A 22,156-nucleotide genomic window follows, 5' to 3' on the forward strand; every position below is an offset into this window, starting at 1 on the left:
CTTTTCAATCATTAACAATATGTATAATGATACATGATACTGGAATTGTTTGAATGTGAACAACCAAGCCTTCAAAGGATTATACACAAAATAAAGTTCAGTTAAGGAACTGAAAGCTCAATTCCACAAACTCTCCAACTTTTAATTTAAAAATTTGTCTCTTTGAACAAAAGGAATTGCCACAAATCCTGAGGACCCAAGTTCAACACTTGAACCCCCAAGGTTGAAGGAGAGGATACTCTCTCACTAGGTGTCTTCTTACTTTTCATGTGTACTATGATGGATGGGACACACATCATGTGTGGCCACACACACACAAAATCATACAGTAAACATCTCAATAATCAATAAACTATTTTTAAAAAATGAGAAAAAGTCCAACATCTGATTATTAGTTAAAAGCATTGGACGCCCGCCACATGAAGTCTCCATTAGTAGGATATGTATCACCATCTTAGGCTCCATGCAAATTCTTTCCTCCAATCTGTGTCCTGTGACACAGGACCTTCACTCACCCCCCATCCCTCTGCTTCATATTCTTACCCTATTATTTCTTATCTTCTTTCTGTCAATGACAGTCAAAATGCAGTTACTCAAGGACACAAAGATTTCATGGAACCTGTTCTTGAACATAAGCTTACATCCTTTTTTTCCCCTTTGAGTTCATGTTTTCATTAATAACACATATTTATCATTATCTTTTGCTTCTATGATGTGTTTTGAGACCAGAGATGATGATATCATCCTTACATTATAATCCAGAAATCACTTGGGAAATTATCTCCTGGGAAAATTTAATGTATGCATAACAGATACCTCCAAATAATTTCTAGCCATTAACTTCTTGGCTTTGCCAAATTTGATTGGTAAGGTATTGATATTGATTGGTAAGATCTAGACTTTGGTTCTTTGGGGATGGTGATTTCTAAAGCCCAATAATAAGTGTCTAAAATATTGGTCATTAAATATTTGTTGAACTATTTTTGTGCTCCAAATATTAATAGTCATTCTATGATTATGGTTTCAGAGCTGTCTTCCTCAGAACAACTGATATTTGTTCTTACGGTATTCAAGGAAATAGTCTTATCACAACGGCAGAGTTGGTTTTTTTGCCACCAGGAGAATGAATGAAGGCAAGCACCGGGGAAAGATAACTGCTAGCCCTTTTGTGGGAGGTAGGAAATTTTGACACCAATGAGGATGGCTGGAAGTGTATTTAAAATATTGACACAGGATTGGCAGCTGCTCCCATTCTGCCTGAAAGGTTTACTACTGGCAGGGACTCCCAGCAGCTGCTTCTTGGAAATGGGAGAAAACATTTGGACAGTTAGGATAGCCTGATTTCCCCCCTTAAAATCTGTTTGGCAAAACTTCCTGGCACTTAATAGAATCCTGTAAAAAAAAAAAAGATTTTTTTTTAATGTCTTCACGTCTCTTTGTAAAACTTATATTGCCAGTATAGATACTATGTTCAGAATCTGTAATTTACACAATTTTCTTATTGCTGGATAATTTCTCTTCATTTAGCTTGTACAAATCAAGACTGGAATACAAGGTAATGTTAGTATTTTTAATAAAATGATTCTTCATAAAGAAACTTTCTGTTTGAAGAGATGATAATTATTTTTCCGGGGGAGCATTTTAACAGGAAGATGAGCTTATAACAGAGACAGTGCTCCTCCACCACACTGATAAGTTCAAAATCTTCATTATGAAATCAATTTAACTACTCTGGGACTTTTGAGAATGCATTCTAAGCATTAGTGACATTTACAGGCATAGTTCAAGCCTCTTAACTTAGCCCTGTGAGCGTCATATGGTATAAACCAGCACAAACCATCTCCTCCACTCGTGACCTCCGTGTAAGATTGTAAGATAACCACTACCCAGAGACATGTCATTTGTATACTCAACTTTTATAATAATTTTCTGAGCATTTCCTTTCCTTAATGGGTGTTCCCCTCTGACTTTAACTGCTTTTTCTCATTCACTTGCAAGTAAGACATGGCCTCTGTAGTGCTACCCCTTATCTGAGGCAGAGCAATCTAAAAGATATTGATTTATGATGGCTATGTAATTTACACACTCTGCAATTTTCCTGTATGATTTATTCAAAAAATAGATTGTACATTAAGCTTGGCATTCATTATCGAAGCCTGTTCCAGTTTTGTATTAAACCTGTATCACATTTGTTTAGAAGATTTATGCATTTCAAGTATATGTAATTGTTTGGCAGATTTTAAAGTATTTGAAAAATCCAAGTAATGCTTTAGAAATATTTGTGCTAAAACACTGGATGAAAGCCATTAACATTAGATACTTGAAGTTACATGAAGATAAACACTGGTATTAAATATATATGTGTGTGCATATACATATGTAATATATAATACACATATGTGAGAAACACAGTGAACATGAATTTTAATAGTCGCATTTCAAGAAAATAAATATAATAAAAATTACAAGAACTATCCATTAATAGTAAGTGTTATTTTATAGCATTTATCAATCTATAAAAATCCTCACTCTTCAGTGCGGTATGATTGCTTTCCTACAAAAAAATAAAAATCCTAATATCTGATGATAAAAAGACAATACATGAATACTTTACAGATAAGAATAATGGATAGCCTTAATTATTATGCCATAAAAATCTCATTTTCACAGTAACTTTTGAAGAAATTTCCTCTAGTGCTTTGAAATTGCTAATGAAGTATGAAGTTTTAATTACTGAGTTTTGCCAATAATTGAGGAGATATAAGCCATTACTTTCTAAGTGTTACCTAGATTCTTTCAATAACTGCTAGATAGAAAGATGCATAGATGATGGATAGTTAGATAGATAAATAGATAGATGATAGGTAAACCATACACAGATATATGGACAATGGTAGATGTTTATTGATGTTAAAAAAGTTGTCAAGTCACCAAAGAAAACTACATTTTCCATATAACCCAAACAAAATTAAAATTTTTATTAAAATTAAAATTGTTCATTTGTCAGGCTGATACAGATTCTGGGAAGGAAAACTAGTAAAAAAAAACAAAAAAAACAAAAACAAAAACAAATGAGCCACCAAAAAGTCAAGTAATAGGCAGAGGTGGCAACAGGCAGAGGATAGACGCCACCAATTCCATTGGTGACATAAAATACATTGGCAGCAAACTATTCATGGGGTTAGCAGTGTATCTCATTAGTTTTATTTCAGAATAAGAATTAAAGTAATCGAGTATGCTGACAGGACCATAGGCCTTCGCCTAAGACATTAGTAGAGCAGAGGTGGTTCAGAGACACAGAAGAGTGAGAACCTGGCATCACACAATGGAATTGCATGAACGTGTACCCACAAGAAAGCTTTACAATATCTATGTTTTGATTGTAATATACAACAGTGTACTCTAAAATGATGGGACTGAAACATCTTCAAGGAGAAAAAGGAGCGGCAGTGGCCTCCTTTCCTTACTGCTGGGAACTGGCTGCTTGCTGTCGAAATGAGCAAGTTCATAAAGCCCGGGAAAGTGGGGCTGGTCCTGGCTGGACGCTATTCCGGACGCAAGGCAGTCATCGTGAAGAACATTGATGATGGCACCTCAGACCCCCCTTACAGTCATGCCCTGCTGGCTGGAATTGACCATTATCCCCAAAAAGTGACAGCTGCCATGGGCAAGAAGAAAATCACCAAGAGATCCAAGATCAAGTCCTTTTGTGAAGGTTTATAACTCCAACCACCTGATGCCCACAAGGAACTCTGTGGACATCCCCCTGGACAAAACTGTTGTCAACAAGGATGTCTTTAGGGACCCAGCCCTGAAATACAAGCCAAGGTCAAGTTTGAGGAACTATACAAGACAAGGCAGAACAAATGATTTTTCCAGAAGCTTTGCTTTTAGGTATATTTTTGTTTACATCATTAAAAGTTTTAAAAAAAAAAAGATAAAGAGAGAGAAAGAAAAGACAATGAACAGATTTCTTCCAGACGATTCACAAACTTAGAAAATTATGTTCTATTATACTCACAGTTACATCATGCATTAAAAAACTAAGTGTGCTTATTATCTTGAATATACAAAAGTAAAATTCTTATTACCTCTATGCACTAATAGTCTTTCAAAATTTATAAATATTCAAAGGATTGCAATTTTGATTGCGTAGTCCCCAAACTATAAAAAAGGTGACATGTGATTAAGTTATGGTGGCCTCTAATAAATCATTTGTAGTCGTTTACTTGGAAATAGGAACCTTATATAACCTTCCCTATTATTAAAACATATCAATCGAATCAACTTAATTTTCAACTCAGATATTGCTTTTCCTACCTGCCAAAGCACATAATGGGGGCTTTTACTAAATATGAGTAATTAATTTTTAACTACAGAAATAAAAGACTCTGCAATTTGAGGACTTGATTTTCTTATTATTTTTAATGTGGAAATGGTTGCCCTGATGGTTCTTATTTGGCTGAATGGATTGCAGCGAGGCTCCCTGGGCAGCTGCTGACATAATGACTGATTGTGTGCAGCACGGAGAACGGGAATGATAAATTTTGAAAGGCTCTGGAATTTGTGAATAACAAAAGTAGCTATAGTTCCTAAAATCTAACCATTTGTTCTCAGCAACAAAAGAAGACTCAAAAGCTTTTGTTTAATGAAATGACTCAAAAACAGGATACAGATGAATTAAGGGTTATCTCTACAAGCAGAGTTGAGCAAGCAGCTTGTGTGCCCAAGTAGGAGGATCACGAACGCAGACTGGTTAACAGGGAATAAATGGCATTAATCTGATCTTAGCTCCTTTCAACACTATTATATTCTCACGGCACCAATATCTTCATTTTTGAAAGCATCAGAAAATTTTAAGTAACTTCTGCCTAGACAGTTTCATCATTATTTTGAAATATTCCATTGTCAAAATATTACTTTAATGAATTTATGCCATACTGGAAATAATTTTAAAAAGTAGTTACAATCTCTGACTGCAGTGTACACAAGTTGCATAGTGTTAAGGGACCGATTCTTCTGATATCGCACTTTCCTTTTATATAAAGTGGTTATTTTTAAGACTGAAGTGTTAGGTAAGTAAGATAGCAGACTAGCATGCTGGACAAAGCTCTCCAAGAACGGCCAGGGACAGCTGTAGGTGTTAAGAGGACAGTAGCAGTTGTACCATTACCATTCAGAGGCATCCTAAGGAACCCTCACGCTGGCAATGAAGGAGTGTGGTACCAACTAAAGAACTATAAAAACTGATGACAACCTAAGAGTTCTGTCTCAGTTAAAAGCCCTCCTTCTATTAATCTTTACTCTGTCACCTCTTATAAGGAAAGGACAATGACTCAAAAAAAAAAAAAAAAACCCAGCAAGATAAATGAAATGCTTGGTGGTAGGAATCAGAACTGTTTACATTCAGGATAAAAACCTTAAAACTGAAGTAAAATTTTACCATTGCCATTAGTAAACTTAATTTCCTAGAGTTTCAGTTGTTCCTATAGTTGCCCTAAGTTTGTATAGTCGTCCAACTTTCAACCCCTTAATGAATGGCTGTACATAGCAGGAACCAAGTTTTGCATACGCACTGTATTTTTCTCATACATTATAATATGATTATGACAGTTGTATAAGTCAATGACTTCTGATTATCTGTATTGTAATGAATATTATGGAAATGTGATCTATCTCAAATATCTTGTACCACCTTATGCTTCTTTTGCGATGATATGATACAATGTCTACACAAGATGGAATCAGGAGTTACATAGTGAAGTGGTAAAGAGTCAGACTGTTATTGAATTAAGAGGAGGTATCATCTGCGCGGAGATCATGGAACAAGAAGATGCTGGCAGCTAAACATCAAAAGCAGACAACATCAGTAGTGGGAATCATACTTGGCGCAGCCTCAACCAATGAAAGTCTTATTTCTAAAGGCTTTTGGAAGAACATTGGGTCAGAAGTTTGTGCTTTTTTAGACCTCGTGGAAGTGTCATTAAGGAGGTTATAATCCTGATCTACTGATCAAGTCCATTAAGAAAAATCTGCTTCTTGCCAAGAGATTACAATTTCTGGTCTGGGTAGAGACCTCATATTCCATCTGGACCACACCCATCACTGAGGTATCATGCCTAGGAAGGTGGCCTCAATTTAAGTTATGCCAAAGAAGCAGAATAATTATTATTTTAATGAAAAAACATACATTTCCTTTCCTAGATTCCCACCCTATAAGCTACTATGAAGTTTTTATAAGGTTAATTGGGTCTGTCCACCCTTCTGTGTATGCCCTGGTTTGGCAAGGGAAAACTTGCTGTTTCTGTTTTCTTTTTATTTTCTAGGGTTGCTTACCAAAACCTAAGCATGCTTTGTATGACACTTCAGGCTACCTAACTCTTTCTCTAAAGCCCTGTTGCTTGCCATTTGGCTGCTTGTCTTTCAAGTGTTTGACCTTTCTGCCTGTGTAACTCAAATGGCTTTGCTTTTTCCTTCACACTCCTCCAGGTAGCTGCTGAGATTTATAGCTTGCACGTTCTTTTCTTAAATGCTAATAAAATTGTCTTTTATGTTCCATTTGAATCTCTTCTTAAATTTCTTTATTAAATCTACTGAGAACCTCAAATGATGACTCAGAGTTGCCTGGTATCATATGATGGTCACAATGGGACACTAAAATTTCTGAGAACATGGGTAATTTTAATTCTGAATAAGATCCAAGGACCATACTCCTAATCTAGCCCTTTAACATCTGTACAATTAGACATACGTCTACAAGCTGAGCATGGTGGCACACACCTATAATTGTAGCACTTAGGAGGCTGAAGAATTTTGAGCTCCAGGTCAGCCAAGTTACATAGTACACCAGGAAAAAAAGAAAAAAGGGAGAGAGGGAGGGTGGAAGGAAGGAAGAGAGGGAAGGAGGGAGGGAAGGAGGAAGGGAAGGGAAGGAGGGAGGAAAGGAGAAAGAAAGGAAGGGAGGAAGGAAGGCGGGAAGGAAGGAAGGAAGGAAGGGAGGGAAGGAGGGAAGGAGGGAGGGAGGGAGGGAGGGAAGGACAGAAGTAAGCCAGTTAGGCATGCAGGCATGCTGGTTTCATTGGGCTAGTGAATTTCAGTTTTTTCACCATTTTCTTTATCTTTAGATGATTTATAAAATTCTGCCAATGACCTGCAACATACTCTTCCATTTGTTCCACACGCAAACCTTTCTCCACCTTTTGCTACTACATAAGTGCTTATCCCCACTTCCTTAAGAAACATCAGAGAACATCTAAAATTATCCATCACTTTACCCCTTAAGTTTGTTCAGCGAGCATTTACAGTTTATGGTTTTAATTTACCCATTGCTGCTTTGCTGGATGCTACCACCTCAGCAGTAGCAAATGATTTCCAGGACCACCTTCTGTCCAGATTCAGAATATGCCAGTTGCCTACTCAATACATTTGATCACCAGGTGTCTGCGACACGAACATTCTGAGTCATCTCCCCAATGAAGATGCTAAAACTATGAGGTTGTGTTTTTATTTTCCAGAGTAATCGGATTGCCATCAGTAATAGCCCAGTAAATGATCTACTAATAATAGGAATTTGAATTCAAATTCCTCCACTTTCAATTATTCTCTTAGTTCAGATAAACAATTCCCCTAACAGGATGACCGCCACCCTACTTGTCATCATGTTACCTGAACACAGGCAAAGAATTGCTTTTTTTTTTCTTTTTTTGTTTTATTTTTTAGTGTGTGAGACTGTGCATTAACATATGCCTGACTTTCTCTTATGTCCTCATAAGCTAACACACACTACCTGGGTTAAACATGCCTTTTGTGTTTATGTCCTGCTACCTGCTTTGTACTTAGTGGATACAGACTTCTGTAAGGCATCTTCTTCCATGACGGCTCAGTTCCAATGCAGTGAAAGTCTTGCTCTGGTCATAACCTTTGGTCTCAATCAGATTCTACTTGAATGTCATTTATTCATAGGTTCTTTATTAAGAGACTCAGCCTCTCCAGTAAATTTTACATTTTTTTGTTGCAGCTCCTTCCCGAACCAGTTGAACTATCTCTTACTTGCTGTAGTGACTTGATAGCACTGGTTTGAGGGTATTCTGCATGAAGTCTTCATGAAGACGCAATGTTTTCTTGAACATTGAGAAGACACGTGTCCAATTCAGCTCTTCAACTCAAAAAGTTAATGCCTTTTCCAATGAATTAACCACCACTACCACACACTATGGAGTCAACTTTTGCTATTGGAGGTGAGAGCACAAACACACCAAACCTTTCACATGCATCTTCCTCCACAGTTTCTCTTGGAGATTCTTTTCACACACCTTTGCACTTTTCATTCCTCATCAAGCCTAAAGCATTCAGCATCTTCACTGTAAGAAAACATTTTATGGCTTCTCTTTAACATGCCCAAAGTGTAAGCATGTTCATAATTGGGACATCACTAGGTCAAATGAACTAGAGTAGAAGCACTACAAACAGCCACCCTTGTTAGATCACCTAGAAGGCTGAGCTTCCTAACTGGCTGGGATCATATTTTGCATGGATATGCAGAGCAGAGGAATGAATCGGTTGTTAGGTGAGACAGAGCATACACCTACCTTATATTACCCAAAATAGCATACAACTTAAAATTCATGCGTTAAGCTGCAGAGATAACTGCTCTTCTAAAGGACCCAAATGCAGGTCACAGTAACCACTTCGGGTGACTCACAGCTGCCTATAAATCTCCTTCTGATCACCAGCATACAGTGGAAGACACAGACACACATAGATACTAGTGAATAAAAATAATCTTAAAATGATTTAAAATATATGAATTTTCATTCTTATTTTCAGAACATGGCTGACTTCAGAAAGATGAAAAAAACCAATATTTAAAATATATGAATTGAAAAAAACTCCACTGATTTTTTTTCATGGAAAATGAAAACCCAGAGATCCTGTTTTAGCATATTTGTATTTTCAAAAACCATTTAAGAATTTTAAATATACAATTTGCTTATCTCAAGAATTTTTTATAAAACAGAATTGTATAATTTTGTAAAACAGAACACAATGACTACAGGTAAACAAAACCTTAAAACTTGGGTTTATGGACAACAAACAAACAAACAAAGTACAAACAATGAATTTTCACCCAGAAATATTTTTGGGGATCTGTTCAGTAAAGAATTTTAATGTAACTACTAAGAGTTCACTCTTTGAACCCAAAGTATGTAATGCTGAATAAACTGTGCCATCACAATACACAATAGACCATAAGAAGCATGGAAAATGCTCACCATTTATTAAGAAAGTGTTTTTATAAATGAATGTGTTGTACACTGATCTACACTTTTCATGTTATTTATATTGACTTAGGAATAGGAGAGTTACACAGATATAAATTTTAAGTGGAGAGCCAAAAATAGAAATCCAAATTGTGACCACTTCTACTTTCAAAAGGGAACACTTTATAGACATGGCTGGACGTGATGACACAGTGTTAAGTTGCTGAGTTCTAAAAATAAATGTATACAGAATTGTTCTTTACAATGATAATATATTTTAGAAATATGAGAGTCTTCATTTCTAAATTAAGTCTCAAGCAAAGCTTTTTGTTATTTACCCTTTGGGAACACACTGCGTTTTGACATGAAGCAATGTTGGTTTTGTAGGATAAGAAGACCTAGTAAATCCCCTTAATTCTAATCCAGTATCTCTCATCCTTACAGTAGACGTATTTTAAATCCTTAAGCAATTTATGTATCAAAATATAAAGGAAAGCATTAACTCCCAATGCTGGACTGTTCCTCATCTATCTTCTGACTTCATAAATCTACTGAAAGGCACACAGGGGTATTTGAGTTCCCCCAAGCCTAGGTTTGCAGACACTACCCATGAAAAAATGAATTTGTCTTTGTTTTCAACTACAGTCTTTCAGCTAACTGAAAAGATTTGCTCTGAGTCTCTCGTCTCTCAGCCTTCTTCTTCATTTCCTGTGACTCTCAAACTGTCAGGCTCTGTTCATAGTTACCTCCACTACATCCAACACGAGTCTCTCAACACCCAACTGACCACAGCAACGGGAAAAAAAAAAAACATAACAGAACGATGCCACAGTATTGTTCAACTAGCTTTGCTTATGCATCAAATCACAGAAATTTTAATTTAAAAACATAAGATCTACTGAAAGATTTAAAGATACATATACGCCAAAGACATCGCTATCAAGTCTATACTGGAATATGCATTTATCCCAAGCTCCATTAGGTAGAATATAAACAGAAAAGATAGTGCTATAGGAAGTTTGGTGAAGTATGAATGTCTTAATATCATTTTAAAAAGGGGAATCGCTCACCTGTTTAGATATTAAAAAGAAGTTCAGTATGTTTATGCTTTTTATATTTGGTTTTGTTTTTATTAATTATAGAATTGGGTTTGGAAACTACAAAGCAGCTTAGACTGAGATTCAGACAGCTGTTAACATGAAACAATGGTTGCAAAATCCAAATAATAGCTCCACAGAAAAAGAAGGGAGCTGGTCCCCACTTGCATACTTAGCAGACTTTAAGATACCTGTAATAATAGAAATTCTAAATGTTATTTATGAACCACATCATTTCCCCTAGCATTAATGAAAGAAATGTTGACTGAACTTAGACACAGTTGATTATCATAATATCTAATTCAGATACATTAAAATGCGGATATGTTCACCTTGGAATGGATATTTTATATGTTCCAGGGGCTGTGTATAAGCTTTTAAATTAATGTCCCATTTTATCCTTAAAATGTAAGCATTTCTTCCATCTATAAAGTGAAAGAATTGGCAAAGACAGATGCATATACCTGCTTTGGACAAGAACAACAAGGAAAGTCAAGTCTGGAATTTCACATTAATATTGGGGCTGGGGCGATGACTCAACTAATAAAACACTTTACCCTAGCATACATATAGAGTGTGGAATAAGAGCCTGTCTATAATTCCAATGTGGAACCTGAGGTGGAGGCATAAATCCCAGACTTTGTAAACCACAACTCTAGATTTAGACTCTTTCTCAGTATAAAATGTTGAGAGAGATGAAGGGAGAATCCAGAAAACAACCTCAAGCTTCATACACACATCATCCATGCCCCCCCACGTCAAATTAGTGAAATAAAATTAATTCCATGTTGATTGAGCCTTCATCAATGCCTACTTCTTTCTAGATAAGGATTTTTTATCAGTAGATTTGCTAGTAGGTAAGTGTGTTTAAAAGGGGGCTTATAGGGCTGGAGAGATGGCTCAGAGGTTAAGGACACTGACTGCTCTTCCAGAGGTCCTGAGTTCAATTCCCAGCTACCACATGGTGGCTCACAACCATCTACAATGAGATATGGTGTCTTCTTCTGACATGGAGGCAGAACACTGTATTGTATATGTAATAAATAAAATCTGGAAAAAAGGGGGGCTTATAAACATCTGGAAATACATGTACCTCTTTACTTTCATCTGCATTTTTAACAAATACACCATAATCCAGAACATTTGCTAAATAATTTCCCATCAAGAATCTAGCTCTCATGTGGAACACAGGAAAAGCACTTACTGATTATATATCCAGCATAAGTATAAACACAAAAATAATTAAAATAAAGCATAAATCTGCATGGTGAGTGCCTCTAATGTTTATATATTTCCACTTAGAAGAAATATTAGTAGAAGAAATATTTTAAATACCATTTAGGGGACAAATAAATAAACATTAAAATTATCTATTCAAATTCTTTGAAATTATGGAGCTTTTAGGTTAAAATTTTTAAAAAGCTTTCTTTGACAATTATATTTCACTAAAAAGTAACTATTTGGAAGTCAGGCTTCATGCAAGTCCCTGTTAACGTGCCAAGTAAGTCTGGTTTAAAATAAAAACAAACAGGAAGGGAAATGCCCACCTATTATGCCCACTCTGGTATTTGCACCCTTCCTTTGGCAAGTTACTCCCTGGCTCTCCGTATCACTATAGCCAGTGCTTGAGCAGGACTTTCACTTCCTTCATTTCATGGAATCACTACCAGCTATGGAATGCGGCTCAGAGGCTCACCAGCACTATTCCTACTTCCTGTTCAGCTACGCTCATCTGAGGCAAGTGTCTCGAGTTTGATGATTAGGTGGGCCTGAGCTTGAGGACGCCAAGAAGACGATTAACCTGATAGTCTCTAAGATCTGTTTTACCTCATTTTGCAGGGCTTCAAACTGGACCTGCGACCTTAGGAAACTACAGGTCAGAAGATGAAGCCAAGTCCCTCAGGTATATATTTGGTTAAAATGACAAGAAGGCTCGATTTGGTTCCACACAATGGTGCAATCTGAAGAAACAGGAGCTTTCTGAGAACAGGCAACAAAGGAAGCATAAAAAAATACCTAAAAAATCTCCACTTTCATAAGCTAGATAGCTCCTGCCTTCCAGCTACCTCATGGCTTTGGAGATTTTCTGCCTTTGACTCTAGGTATGCAACTTTAGTATTGACGAAGAAAAGGCCCCAGGCATTCTCTTTGTCTTTTATATTATTAGCTTCAATAAAACCGTAAGCTGGCTGTGTAGTATAGTCATAAATGGACTATATTGTAGGCAGTCTTAAAATGAGCAGTTAAAAAAAGATACAAATTATGAATATATATGCATACCACAAAAAAGATGTGCATTTTATTTTTATACATAAAAAGATATTTACATACCTGTCCTATTTGAACAATGTTCTGATTCCCAGTCAATATCTTTCATATGAGCTATAATTAATGTTACTAGTCTTACAACTATAGCTTCAAAACTTCTACTTTGCTTAATGTTACTATATTTTCTTTCATAGACAAATTTAGAAGGCTTTATTAATGAAGTAAATAAACATGGTCTAATTTACTTGCTTTCTTGGGGTTTTTTATACTCCAACCATGATGAAAAATGAATATGTTTCAGTAAAACTTAAGGCAGTTTTAATTATGAAATAATTTTAGGCTTTCCTCTCCATAAGTTAAACCGATTTTGTCAATTGCATCTCATGTTGACTTAGTATTAATCATGTCCATATATTTTTCAACCCTATAGAAATAGTGAACTAACTTTAGAATACTGAATTAAATTTGAGCTAAAGAGTAAATACTAAAAAGCACTATCTCCTTCTTATGTAAAATACCTCAACTTAAAAAAAAAGTGATACCTTCAACAATAAAAAAAAGTATATCCCTAACAAGCAAAAAGTCATCATGGCCAGACAGTGGCCTTTAATCTCAGCATTTGGAAGGCAAAGGCAGGAGGATCTCTGTGAGTTTGAGGCCATCCTGGTCTATAAGATCTAGTTCCAGGACAAGCTCCAAAGCTACAGAGAAACCCTTTCTAGAAAAACAACCCCGCCCCCCCCAAAAAAAACTCATCATGTTATATAAAGTTATACGCTATCTTGAAGAAATGCAGATGAAATATAACATCTTTAAAATCTTCCCCTAGTTTTAAAACTGGTCACAATATACCATTTTCATTCTAGAATATCCAATTTTATACTTCTGCTATAACTATAGTTATTTCCAAACACTTAACACAGCAACAAATGGGTATCTTACTATGAGAAAGTATTAGTTTTTCCGTGATTAAAGTTCTGAGTCATTTACTCAACCTGTGGATGCATATTTACTCAAATAAAATGTTAGACCTTCAAAACTAAAATAAGTATAGGAAGATTTCTTCAAACTAAAATAAATATAGCAAAGTTCCTATCTGTAAGGAATCATAAGCACATGGGTACTAATAATTTCACTTGTGACCACGGCTATTTAAAAGACAGCAGGCAAATGAATGCAACTAGAAAAAAAAATCATACGTTGTGAGGTAACCCAGATCTAGAAATATAGCTACGGAGTGTAGTCATTTATAAATGAATACTAATTGTTAGGTAAATGATAATCAAGCTACAATCCACAGACCACTTTGGGAAGGGGAAGGTGGGTGAATTGGAGGTGGGTAGACATGGACACAGGAGCAGAAGGGATCAGGTGTGTGTGATGGGATGTGAGTGGAGGGAGAAAGTGTGGAGAGAGGCAGCTGGAATGGGGGAGGCCTTGGAGGGGTGGTGTGAAAATCTAATGCGGTGGAAACTTCCTGAAATCTATGAGGGTGACCCTAATGAGGGCTCCTACTAATGGAGAATGCCATCCTTTGTAGTCAGACAATCTTCAGTAGCGAGTGAGGGTTGCATTTGGTGAAGGTGTTGGTGGGGTTGGATTAGAGGGGTCCCGTGGAGATCCCCAAACAACCCAGGTTATGCTCATAGGAGGACAGAGGTTTTCTCACCTTAAACTGAGAGTGAGTCCTTATTGCTGGAGACAACATCGCCACAATTATTGGATGTAGAGAGAGAACTGTTTTCCAAAGATAGCCTTGACCCCTGCATTCTAGGCTCTTTGTTGTAAGAAGGTACACGTCAGGCCATGGGAAAAAGAAACCTGGACACCAGCCTGGCCACAAAACCCTCCACGTACAATATTGTAGAATACTTAAAAGGCACATGAAGTTGCACCATGCTTCTTTTAGAATGAAAGTATTCATTCACTCTAAATAAGTACCCATTATTAGCTAGATATGGTGTTGTACACTTGAAATCCCAGAACTCAAGAGGCTAACTCCAGAGAATCTATCTGAGTTCAAGCCAGCCTGAACTAAAGAGTGAGATTCAGTATTTATGAAATGAAAAAAATTAAGTATTTCTCCCACAAGGCTGACATAGCAAATCATAACAACTGCTAAATTTGAGAGATCTTATCATACTTTAAGAACTTGAATAATTCCATGCAAAATTCCTTTGTAGTTCTATAGAAACATCCAAAATAATGGAAGCAAAAATATGATCTGCAGATACACAGCTCCTAAATGCTGTTGAATCTAGTATAAGCTCAGACATTGTCTCCTACAGCATAACAAAAAATAGCTAATGTGTCTTTAATTTTAGTATTTGCTCAACCTTACAATAGATAATAATCAAGTTGAGAATCCCTTGTATATTAACATTTAAGTTCCCTGGAGTTTTTAAAAAAAACTGATTCAGAATTTCTTATTCTGATGGTGTAAGAGAAAAAAAAAGAGTCATATAACTCTAAATGACTGCCCCACTATAGTATAAATTACAATATGTTGTAAAGATAATTATTGCTGTAATGTATATCCTTATAATCTACTGTATAAAATATAATAGACCAATTAAACAAAATTATTTATGTCAGTTTTAAGGTTTGGCACAATTATAAGTATCTTACTAACATAAATTGGGGAAAAGAGAAATATGGTATGAAACATAATAAGCTAAAATTTCTGCAATGTTAATATTTCTCATTGGAAAATTCATACATTTTTACAGAGTCTACGCTGAGTACATCATTCCATGGAAGATGTTCAGTAATATACATCTGAGTCTATGCAAGAAGAAAAACTCAAACATCAGCAAATTAAAGAAAGATATGGCTGCTTTCAATCAGTACAATTCCTCTTCTATGGTACATGTTGAAGTCTACAAATTTGTATAGAACAGCAGTCCATAGAACCAGGCATCATTGTGTATATGTATATACATAAGCATGCCTGCGTAATTTTCCTTAACTTTTCCATTACTTTTCAACCCTTCTGTTATCCAAGGATATGTCTTGGATAAAGAAATATCCTCAAGAGGCCAATTTTGAATAGCCAGTTCTCATCCAGGAAAGAAAATCTTACTCAAGTGCCTGCACTGTCCTAAAAATTTAGAAAAAAAAAAACACTAGTACTAAACCAGAAAAAGTATATCTCAGAGAAAATTTTTCAAATAAGCCTTCATACTTTCATGCCTCTATCATGCCTTTAACAAAACAATGGGGGTGGTTTCTAACCTACTTTAAGCAGTGTAGAAGCCATTATTAGGCCACAAAGATATCCTCACACTACACCCTGCTCTCAAGAATCAAGACATCAGATGTATTTACCAACCTGTATCAGGGCAAAGCATTATTATGTGAATTAGCGCTAACTAATGAAGGCATGGGCCTTTGCTGGGTAACTAAGGAACCAATCATGCACTCTGCCAAACTCTTGCCAGTGAACGATGTCACATTCGGTTCTCATACCATGATACCTGAATACAATGCTACTAGAGATTGATAAAAATTGTCCACCAAAGGCATTGACAGACTATGGGACTTCATTAATGTAGTTGTCAAGGCTACAAAGAACCCGAATTATTTTTGACATCTTTCATTAAGAAACATGTGCTCTTTTAATGAATGTCTTTGTTAACTTGCTCTTTAGGAGCACAGTTAAAAATGTTTTACAACCAGAACTATTTATTTGGTGAGATAAAAATAGCTCAGGGATAAGATGAGAGATGTTTCTGAGAGGCGAGGAAAACTTCAGATACACATAACAGAGCAATGGGTTCCTCGTAAAAACCCGTTTACCCTAGAGAGTACACAGCAAGGCACACCCCTCTTCTAGCTGCCCCAGCTGAAGGAGCTCAGAATAATTTCTACCTAAGTGGACAACAGGGGTCTACCAAATTAAAGTAGCATGGTTTCTTGCATACTAAATAAATCCACCATGTCTAATATATTTACATTTGGTGTGTTGTTCTTACAAAATGAGACAGGTCTACAACCTTTATGATTGCCAAAAAAATCAGAGGTTTGACTTATCAAAAAGGAATAAAGAACTTAAAATTAGAAGGAGGATATGTATGGTAAGAAAAGAGTAATGTAGAAAACAAGAAGAAAAAAAGAAAATGTTCATAAAACTATTGAGTTTAGGCCGGTCATTGGTAATCCCAGAACTCAGAAAGCAGAGAGGTAAGTGGATCTCTGTGCGTTCAAGGCCACCCTATTCTATCCAGAGCTAGTTCCAGGATAGTTAGGGCTATTACACAGAGAAACCTTGTTTTGAAAAACAGAAAAAAATCAAAACGACAACAACAAAAACTATTGAACTTAAAAAACAAAACAAAACAAAACCAAATATACCAATGGATTTCCTGAATTTGAAATACGATTATTACATTATATCTAGAAATTATGGGCAAGAAGGAATTCTGAAAATTTTTGTCCCTTTCTTTTTTATGCCAGTCACAGAAAAAGTTGAGAAAAAATATTTTTAAATCAATGAATGTAGTGAATTCATGAACCCCGCAAAACTTCCTGAAGACAGAAGGAATCATATAAAACTGAAACTTTATGTTAGCTTTGTACCCCCAATTGCTGGGTAATTACATGCAATTTGTTTGTCTTCTTGTTTCGTTTTGGTTTTTGCCTCAGTTACATAAATAACATCTAAATTTCAAACAGAAATTTTCTTTCATTTAATGAACATCCATCACTATCTTAAAATATTTCTATAATTTCTGTAAAGCAAAATTTAAAATTCATTCCTAGAAAATTTTAACATCTGCAACACATTTTAAAATATTTTTATTAAGGGCAATAAGTTTTCATGGCAAGATGAAAATCTTAATTATTGAAAAAGCATTAAACAGGTAGCTTCAAAGTCCATTATAATAGTTTCCTATGAATGGAATAAATTTGTCATTGTAAACCATGTACAATATTCTATGGTTTCTAACAGCTGAGCCAAAAAGATAAATCAAGTTTTAACTTGTTGTATTTTAAAAATGCACAATAGCCCAATGCAAGATACCATAAACAATTGACCGAAAAGGTTAACTCTGGAGCAAAATAAATCAAAGTATTTTAATATATTTAATTTCCAGTTTTGTGTTTTCATGGACTCTGAGCAAACTAAACATTGTACTATAGGTCTCTGATGAATGAGCTATAGAAGATGAAGCAAGGAAGGGGAAGAGAGTAACAGAAGGAAAGGGGGAGGGAGGGAGAGAGGGAGGCTGAGGGAGACAGGGAGGGAGGGGTGAGATGGAAAAGAAGGAAGAAGAAAAGTGAAAGTCCCAGTTAACAAGAAAAGGCAAGTGACTTTTTACATTTGTTTAAATTTATTTAGTACCACACTAATAAACTCACATTCACAGAAATGCAGTAATTGTGCCACAAACAGTCTCACAGAAAAATACTGAGATTTCTAACATAATGCCAGAAACACAAAAACAAACAAACAAACAAACAAAAAACCCTGACCATTTCATCTCCAAGAACAGGAGAAAACAAACAGAATTACAAAGTTACTTTCTTATCCTGAAAACAATGGGTAACTGCCCTAATCACCACCCCTGGGGCATGATGTTCAGCAGGTGATTTAGGAGCGCTCTGAGCAATATGGACAGTGGGGTTTGCACAACAGACCTGTAATATATAGAGAGCTGTGCTCAGGCAGGGTGTAAACACTAGAAAACCAGTCCTTCACTTCTTCCTTAACGGAGGGGAGCTGAGGAAATGAAAACCAACAAACAAAAATCCCTTGAGAAAGACACATCAAAAAATATATTTCCTCAAGTTTAGCATAAGAAAAATCATGAAAAGTGTTTTTACTTGTCCACAGATCGGAACAAGGGTGCATCTCTTCCCATCTCTCACTCACATATATGAATATATGTTTTACTTCAATGCTCAAGGGAGTGTCCCAGATGAAAACCAAAACCCTGAACATATGCTCTATCACTTGTAAATAAAGATGCTGCCAATTTACTTAATAAGCTAAACCTACAATTGTTAAGGTTTTTCACATGCTAAAATTTCTGCTCTAATTATCATTTAGAGATATGATCTTTTAATTTATAATATATAATGTGGCAAATCTATAATAATGTACTATACTCAATAAACTTGAGGTTATTCTTTTTCTTTTGAATAAGTCATATTTCTTTTGTTCCCCAAAACCATACTCAAAAGCTATGGCCAGCAACATCACAATTTTTTTTATTTAAATACAGAGATAATTAGTCCACTTATTACAAAAGATTAATGAAATTAATATAATACATGAGAAAATAGAGATTAGCTTCAGTAGAAAAGTCCTTGAATGGGATGAATAAAAAAACGGAGAAAGGGGAAGTGAAAGCAAGGAGGTCAAAATACAAGCAATATATTTAACAGCTCATAATAAAAATTTCTTCTTCTTTCTTTTTTTTTTAGTTTTATAATGTATCATCTATATCCCAATAGCATGCAATGTTATCATTAGTCTAGGTATCTTAAGGAAAGAATGCAATATTTTGAGGAGAGTTTTTCCATTTTTCCATATGATAAAAAATGACCTCACAGCTAGGTAAATAAAGTTTAGCTTTGCTCAAGAAAGTATCTAGAATTTCTGCAAAAATTTAAACTAAATTATATTTTTAAGTACAGTACTGAAACTTCTTGAATGATTAAAAACACTGATTATAAAATTAATGCATGCTTTTAGACATTAAAAACGATACATTTCTGAATTCACCATTCATTCACAGGAAGCTTGTAAGGATGTGTGTGGTGAGGCACCTTGGTCATGAGTAGGCCCCATGTTGTTAATAAAGTTTCTCACTAGTCTGCACCTAGGGGTGCAGACTTTAGTAGTTAAGTTAGATAACTATAAAGCAAGCAACTGATTTTTGCTTCTTATAGAAGTAGACCTAACATGGCAGAATAACCTAATGCTGATATTTCAGAAAGGAAGCTGGTGGTCTCGGTGGTTAAGGAAGTTGGCTATAGGCTTTAAAAAATCTGCTTCTCTAAGATTGTAATATTATGCTAATCTCTGAAAGATATGTTACAATGGCAACATACCTCACATTTGAGCAGTTGAGTGTAGGAGGCTTGAAGTAAAGGCAATAAGTGTCCCTTTACACTAGTTAAGAGGATATGAAAAGAAATTGGTTTGGACTGATTATTTCTTCAGGATACAATGGGTTAATTATATTCGGGGGTCCTGGGATAGGCACACAACCTTGTGATTGCTTACACAAGCTGTTAAACTTACATATCTGCAAGATTAAAAATAGAATGCCCTGGAATGTGGACCCTTGACTATGGATCATTCCAAGGTAAAGAGAGATTAAGGACATGGTATACTCCTCCTAAATTTGAACCAAAAATAAAGAGGCGATGGGGTAATTATAGTTGTCCACTTGGTAGCATGTACACTACTCCAGTCCTTGGAGACCAGTAAGAAATTAGAAGAATTCTGAGGATAAACTTGAGGCTTTGGCATCTGAAGTATCTATAACTTTGTAGTAACCCATACATTATAAAAATACTACGTTTTTTCCCCCTTTATCCTTGAACGTTCAGTCAAGGCTGAAATATTCATGGATGAACTCTGTTACATTTTGGGGAACTGAAGAATCTAAGCTCTGCCATTTTCAAAAATTAGCTGCAACTACTAAGGCCAGTGTCCCTCTTTTCTGAAGAGTAAAGAAGTGAAGGAATATGTGATTACCAGGCCTGAGAGCGCAGATCTGACAAAGACTACCAGAGGGAAGGAACTGCTGGTAAAGAAGAGTAAAGAAAACAGGCAGCAAAGAAGAGTGAAGAGTCAGAAATAATGAACCAGAGCATCCATGTTTGAGGGATATTGAGATAAATCACTGGAAAATGCTCAGTTCTTTTTTTAATAGTATATTTTATTAATTCTCTGAGAATTTAATGCAATGTAATTTGATCATTTTCCCATCCACTTTTCCCCCTAGGCACTCCTGGATCCACTGCCTCCTCCCTAAGGCTGTCTGAAAAAGCCATGAGGATCCACATTATTTTATATTTACTTAAAGTTACATATAACTATATATGCTGCACACATATACAAAGACATACATTCACACACACATTTACTTAAAATTACACTTGTTGGTGTGACAATGTTCCTCCCCTAAACTACTGTCTAACAAAACCATCAGTGTCAGACAGGAGAAACCTATACAGTTGTTAGTAAGGGATTCTGAGAGACTCCCAAAACAATACAGGCTACTGCTGTTGCCCCTGTTCGCCTTCCAGAGCAGGAAAGTAAGACCCTAGTGCTGAAGGAACCACATACATTTGACAGAGGACCTGGAGGAATTGATCTGCATCTGACATAGACGCTGCTCCTTGAGGTCTGGCTCTCATAGTATCCAAAGCACTCGTGCAAACTCCCAAGGGAGAGAATTAATCAATAGTTCTACCATGAACGCACTATTTCCTAAACCTGTAAAATTTCTGCCTGCACCCTAAATGCTTAACTGTATAGCCACAGATGAATGTAAATCTCACCATTTATCAAAGAAGCATCTTTTTATAGTAGACAGATACCATTGTAGAATATAGACAACAACTTACTGTGCAGTGAGGATGCCCAGTTCAAGTGAAAAACACACAACGCCTTATATTTAAGGGTCAGGAAATATCTTGGAAGAGGTAAGAGAAAAGATTATAAGAGCCAGAGAGCTAAGAAGACAGCTCTAAGATAAGTCTCTTCCCAAAACAAACAACAAAACCAAAACAAACTGCTTAGTTCTAATAGAAAACATTCACTAGCCATTGATTCTTTGGTACCTTGAGCTAGAAAACTAATGGATTTATGTATATTCAAGTAAAATATGTAAATATGTGTTATCTTACTTGTAAAAAATGTGATCATGGCTATATGTATTTAATTTTCTAAATTATAATATACCATGAGTGACATAAGAGTTTGCAGTGGCATTTCGTTTGTATTTTTTTTTTTTATTTTTCGAGACAGGGTTTCTCTGTGGCTTTTTGGTTCCTGGCCTGGAACTAGCTCTTGTAGACCAGGCTGGCCTTGAACTCACAGAGATCCTCCTGCCTTTGCCTCCCTAGTGCTGGGACTAAAGGCGTGTGCTACCACCACCAGGCTCTTCATTTGTATTTTAATAAATAAGGCTTGCCTGAAGATCAGACAGTAAAATAGTCCCACTGGTCAGTCTTACAGACTAGACAGTGACAACACACACCTTTAATCCCAGGAGCCACACTAGTTGCCATAGAAACAGGGTGGGGCATGCCTTTAATCCCAGTGTTGCATGCCTTTAATCCCAGCCCTAGAGAGGATTATAAAACAGGAGGAGACAGCTCTCAGTCTTAGTCTTATTCTGATACTTGTAGACAGGATCTCCATTTTCTGACTGAGGTCAAGGTAAGAGCCAGTTGCTGGTTGCTTTGATTTTTGGGTCTTCACGTTGAACCCCAATTTCTGTCTCTGACTTTTTATTAATAATGCTTCAAGCACTTTTGGTATTATGGCCATATCTACAAAAAGTATTT

At 35.9% G+C, this 22,156-nt stretch overlaps 1 protein-coding gene and 1 pseudogene across 19 annotated transcripts in view; one reads left to right on the top strand and one right to left on the bottom strand.

The window, feature by feature from the left end:
* Adgrl3 (adhesion G protein-coupled receptor L3) overlaps positions 1-22,156 on the bottom strand; it is a 745,864-nt gene that overhangs the window by 641,566 nt on the left and 82,142 nt on the right. The window lies entirely within an intron of this gene.
* On the top strand, positions 3,496-3,894 carry LOC101989292 (annotated as a pseudogene).

This window comes from Microtus ochrogaster, linkage group LG1, assembly GCF_000317375.1.
Source record: "Microtus ochrogaster isolate Prairie Vole_2 linkage group LG1, MicOch1.0, whole genome shotgun sequence".
NCBI classification, from domain to species: domain Eukaryota; kingdom Metazoa; phylum Chordata; class Mammalia; order Rodentia; family Cricetidae; genus Microtus; species Microtus ochrogaster.